Consider the following 6,000-nt stretch of genomic DNA (forward strand, 5'->3'; position numbering starts at 1 on the left):
GCCCATGGAAATTTCCGGAAATTCTTACCGGAATTTTTGGTCGAATGGAAAGCGCCCTATCAGCCCATGGTGCCCGTCCGAGGAAAATACCTGGATGGATAGTACTCCTCCGTGAAAATATTTCTGTAAACAAGCGGGCGTATAGAAAGTAAACAATTGAAATTGTATTAAAAGGGTTTTTGTTTGTTTTCTTTTTCAAATTTTACATTTGGCTTTCACGGCTTTCATCTAAAAAAAGTTGAAAAATTCAACATGATTTTTGAACTGGCGCGCGAAAGAAAATTTAGTTGTGAACAACAAAGACAATAGAGGGTTTATGTCTCGAAATATCGGTCTGATAGTTCCCCTTGGAAAGTTGATGTTCTTAAAACTAGCATATTTCGCTTCTCGGGCAAATATTTGTTTTAAGGACATCAAATTTCCCAGGGGCAACTATCAGCCGATAGTTCCTCGACAGAAACACTCTATTGTTTAAATAGATTTTGAGTAGGGTAGCCAATCAGAGAACGGTATTCGTGATAGAACGTTAGTAGAATTCTGCTAAAACTCGATAGAAACACGGTACATGTTTTCTATTTCTTAAATAGCATTGCGCATGTTTTTTTAACCAGCTGAGAGGATAAAACTATAATTGCTGCGGAGCGAGCGTAGCGAGCGAGCAGCAACATAATCAGGATTTAAGAAGAATATATAGAAGGGGGTACGAATTCTCGAATTCATCACTTTTTACCAGAATGCATTGCAGTTAACCAGACTGCACTGCGCCACTTTTACCGGAGTGCATTGCGCCTCGAACAACAAGAGGATGTCATACTCGTCGAGCCGTCGTCCTTTTTCGCGTGGATTCCACTGAGAAAGTTTACTCTGATTTACCTGTAAAGCGATGTGAAGGAGATCGTGCTTGACTTTTACAACTCTTGCTATGCGGTATGTGAAAGTTTGTAAATCTGGACGATTAATTGTGGCATCTTAATCTTAGTATGTCATTTCTCAGCAGTCTCGCCTCCTTCGTCGAATTCTTAAATGAAGAGAAATCGTCGTTACTAAAGCCTGTAGAATAATTAAAACAAACGAAAACGGTGGAACACGCTGATTTCATATATGCTGCAATCTATTCCTTTTCATCGAAACATGAATTTAAGCTAAAGCTTGAGCATTTTCACACATCGCGATGAATACGTTCTCGACACAGTCTGTCAAGTTCTAGAGATATTTAATGCGTACCAGTGCAGAATTTATAAGTTAGATTTCTGCTCCTACAATTTCCACATCTTTCGATTTTCGCGATCTGGTAAAGGGGAGGCTGATGTGTATCGTTTTATGTCCAAACATACTTCAGATAACAATGTGCTTTTTTGTCTCGATCCTTTGTCACACCTCGCCATCGATGCGTCATCATGCTTGAAGTTGATGCATACAAGGACAGATTTTAAGTGACACCACGATTTGACACTACTTTGAGAAATAACAGTTACTTCAAGTCTTGAAACGCGCAGATAGATGAATCACGGCATTAAATATGTCACTATCAACAGAATGTGCCGCAGCATTACTATATTTTAGATACCCTAGTCATAAATTATCAGAAAAATGCTTAGAAAGTGTTCCTTACCTTGTAAATATATAGGAAATTTCAATTCCTGATTAGTGGTTTTAGTGGCAACCCCGGCAGTAGAAAACAGTCACTCTGCGAAAAGAAAATGCTGGTAAAGTAGAAAAAAATTAACCTTTTGACACCACGTAACACGATTTTAAACGATGATGCGATTTTAGAATGTATTGTCGCGTTTTTACTTCAGACAGTGGTTGATAATGCTTTCATTGACTTTATTCAATTTGGTTTAACTAGTCTCAACGTTTTAGCAGCTTAAACGAGTTCTGTTAACGAGACAACAGATTCGAGAGGCAAAAGTCCAATTTTGCAGCTGTTTCTCTATTTCTATAAAGAATTGCATAAAATACTTAGTCCTACTAACCTGAGTGTCAGGCCTTTCTTAGCAAGAGGGTAGGGGTAGAGGGGAATTGCAGGGAAAGGCCTGACACAAACGTTTTAATTGGCTTATGTCGAACATCCTAAATCTGGATGTTACGCTGATTGGATAATACACAATGCAACAAACATCAGACTACTGGAAGTGAAAGCTTTTTGATTGGTGGTAAATTCTTTTCTGTCGGGATATTCATCAGGCTTGTTACTTCATCGTCAAGCTCAGAGTATTGGTCAGAAAACAGAACTCTCTTTGTTGAGGGTCTTCGCTGAGCTCCTTCAGCTTCATTTTCACAAGTGCTTTTTTTTTGCCGCTTCGCCTTTGGAGTCACTCCAGTTGGGGATCGCTGGTCAAACAAAATATATTTACATATATACAGCGTATTGAAGTATCACCGATTTCAATTCCAGCCGGTCGAGTTACTAAGAGGTAAAACTGTTTCGCTGTTTCATGTTGCCTGAGTTAACCTTACGGCACATTGTTCACTATATAAGGCGGTGTTCTATTGGTAGAAATAATGTAGCATTCTTCCCCTAGGACTGGCTCTCGAAGGAGTTCATGGAGCGCTTTCGTTCGTCTGGTCGATTGCCCTACCACCTGCCAATGCCTCCCGTATCCCCGTGAACATTCACTATTTTCCTAGTGCATATTTTGTAAACAGACCTTTTGCCGTCCACACTATCTTGAATGACAACAATTCTCAACTCGAGCAATAATTCCAAAGAATGACAGGTTTTTCACACACACAAAAAAAACATTAGAAAACTCTTTGTTAGAAGTTTCAGAAAACAGCGGTACTCTGGCGACACACTTTCCATGCTCTGTGTGAAAATTTTTAAGGCAAATTGTGCAAATATTGTGGGAAACCATTACAAAATCGGAAAAATTAAAACTGGATTATTTGCTCAAATTCCCGCTGTTGTGATCTGTGATGCATGGAGTAGACATGACAGCCGGAAATGATTCTGATTGGTTAATACGTACACTGACGCTTGTCACGCTATGAGGAGGTGGAAGACTGCAGTAAAGACTCTTGTGTCAGGCTTTTCTTTGCCAGATGCTTCCACCTCCTACCCCGCGAGCAAGAAAACCCTGACTGACTCAGGCTGAGTCCCACCAACAGATCACACGGGGCGCGGCATTTTACAGTGAAACCTCTATTAAGCGGACCCCAATTAAGCGGACACCCCCTATTAAGCGGACACTTAGCCTGGTCCCAAAATTAACGTCCGATTTTCCCTTTATAATCAACCCCTATTAAGCAGACGAGGACACTAAAATATATCGTATTTGGCTAATTTCTATTGTTAAAAACCTCTAATAAGCGGACACCGAACTGAATTAACAATGTGGCATTGGACTACGTCCTGGAAATAGTCGATTAAATAGACAATCACAGGAATCCGTATTATCGTTGCCGTATCCAAAGGGCATTTTTACAAACAAATTAAAGTTGATAATGAAAGCTGATTAACCTGAACTCTGGATAGCCTCGTTAACAACCTGGAACTTAATAACAGTACAGAGGAACCGTTGAATGGTCTTGAATTTTAATTGTTACCAAACATTGCGCAACTGTTATAAACCTTTATTAAGCGGACACCCTCTATTAAGCAGACACTTGGGAAGGTCTCGAGGGTGTCCGCTTAATGGAGGTTTCACTGTAATTATTTCGTGTTTTCAGATATCGGACAGTTTACAGCGACGTGAAAACAAAATTTGTTCCTCACTGATATATGTTACCACTGCCTGCTTAGCACTGGACCAGTTCCCTTCCGCATGTTATTCAAAAAAACGTGGAAGCGAATAAACTGAAGAGTGGAAGACTTCCTTCGGTTTTGAAGAGCGAATGTTACCAACGGTCAAACATTTGACGCCAACATTCGAAAAAGTAATTTCTCTTATATTCTTTAGTATACCTTCACCTGAGACAAATTACAGCACACTTCGTTTGGTTGAATATCGATTTATCTTACGCAAAACCGATAATAACTGAGTTTTGTCAAAAGGCTTCGCGTAATCTAGGCCAATAAAAAAAGTTCCAAATCTTGCAGAGCCGACATCAAAATATATGTTAGCAGCAATTTGAGCAATCCTTGTCCATCATTTGTTTCCTACACGAAATAAATGGTCAAAAATCAGGGTTTTAAAAGACAAAAGCTTGTTCCTTCCGATCCCCACAGTAATTTTGGGGGAAATAATTCAGACTGATGTAATGGAATTTTTCTGGTGGATATAATGGTATAATTTAGACTTCGCCAAAAATCTTCAATTCTGTCGCAGTATGCCTTAAATCTTATATTAATAAAACTTCAAAACCTCTAACCTGCGTTTAGTTGAGTCAGAGATAGTCATGATACACTAGGTCGTTTAAGGCTCGGACAGTTTTGATGAGAGGATCTTCTTTTCCCCTTTTTTCGTTGAAAAATCAGACTTTAACTGCCTCATGAAATCATTAACTTTGGACCGCAGTCAAACCGCCGCGTGAATGCACACGAGAAGTCACAATCATCGGTAATTAAGAAAGGTACTTAGACCACAAACTATTATGGGCCGTTAAATGTCCTTAAGGCATGTTTAGGTTTTAATAAACATCGGCAGCTTTCACACTAGAGACGGATAACCCGTCTTAGACGGGTTATCCGTCCCTAGTGAGAAAACGGCCAATATGATAAAACATATCCAGAGCTAATAAAATTTCTTGACCAACTAAATCGGTAGACTTTACAAGTTTCAGTTTATAAATGATGACGGAAAACCCAGAGCCGTTGGGTGATAAATAGGTCTAACTTCCTGTTTCTAACCTAATTGAGAACATGCAGCTGGCAGCTGATATTAAACCTACTCTGAAAAATTTTTCGACTTTCGCAGCATCATTTAAATCTAATTCAATGTTGTCATATTTATCTCCTGCTTTTGCAAACCTGTCCTAAATACTTGATTAGAGGCCAGAGATCAGTCTTCATATTTTGCCCATTAATTCGTAACAACTCGTTATATGTTGTTTCTAACTTTCGAAAAGCTCCCATATTCATGATTAAGTTGTGAGGTGCTTTTAGCTATTTAGTGTTCTTTGAATATAATTACCACGTTAAAATAAATTTGTTGCCTATGTTTTTCTTCTTACTGAAGCACCTTCAAAACGGGTTGAAACCTTCAATGAAGTGATTCAACTCGGTCCATTTATATTTACCTACTAAACAATGCAACAAATTTGCGAAACTTTTATTTTAGCTACGACTTCCTTTCTCCTGTTTCTTGGAAAGATTTCAAAATCTCGAATGTTTAATCCTTTGAAATTCTCTTCAGTCAAGCCCCAATTGTCTCAATTGACACTCACAATATGAATCACGATGAAAACATTTTTCCAGCCTTGTTTAGGAGATTATTTACCAAGCAAGCAATGCAACTAATTTAAATAATGTTGTCTCTAGCTACGACTTCCTTACACCTGCTCTAAGGTATGTTCTAAACTTTTTTTCCTGTTACATAATTAGCCGTTTTATGTAAGTCTTTTCATTCTGTCACATGATTATGATAAGCCCGTGTGTCATTAGAACTCTTTGGAATACCCCGAATTTCCAAGCAGTCTCGTCTCGAGCATTGTTCAAGGTCGTTAAATGATTCCTACAAAGCTTTTTAACTGGTTTGTAGTATCCAGTAGCTCAGCTTTTAGACTCTTGTCAACTGGCTGCCTGGCTCCGCTAGCCCCTACGGTTATTCCAGGCAGTTAGTACTCTAATTTTTACTTATAATATTTTCATTGAAATTGTAATATTTTTTCTTTAGCAAGAGTGGGTGCAAATAAAGATTGATTACTGTTGATTACTGTACAGTCGTAATGTAGAGTGCTTGAAAATTAGTCTGCATTGTCCCGCAAACTCAAATATATGCAGAGACGCCTCTGGGACTTTCCAAGATTTACATAAGTTTAAAAACTCGTGAGTTTAGCTGGACATCATTCATTAGTAGTGTATGTGTGGTCAAGGAAAAAAACGTTTGCCAACCGGAG

Source organism: Orbicella faveolata, unplaced genomic scaffold (assembly GCF_042242905.1).
Source record: "Orbicella faveolata isolate gen_17 unplaced genomic scaffold, um_ofav_v1 contig_46, whole genome shotgun sequence".
NCBI classification, from domain to species: Eukaryota; Metazoa; Cnidaria; class Anthozoa; order Scleractinia; family Merulinidae; genus Orbicella; species Orbicella faveolata.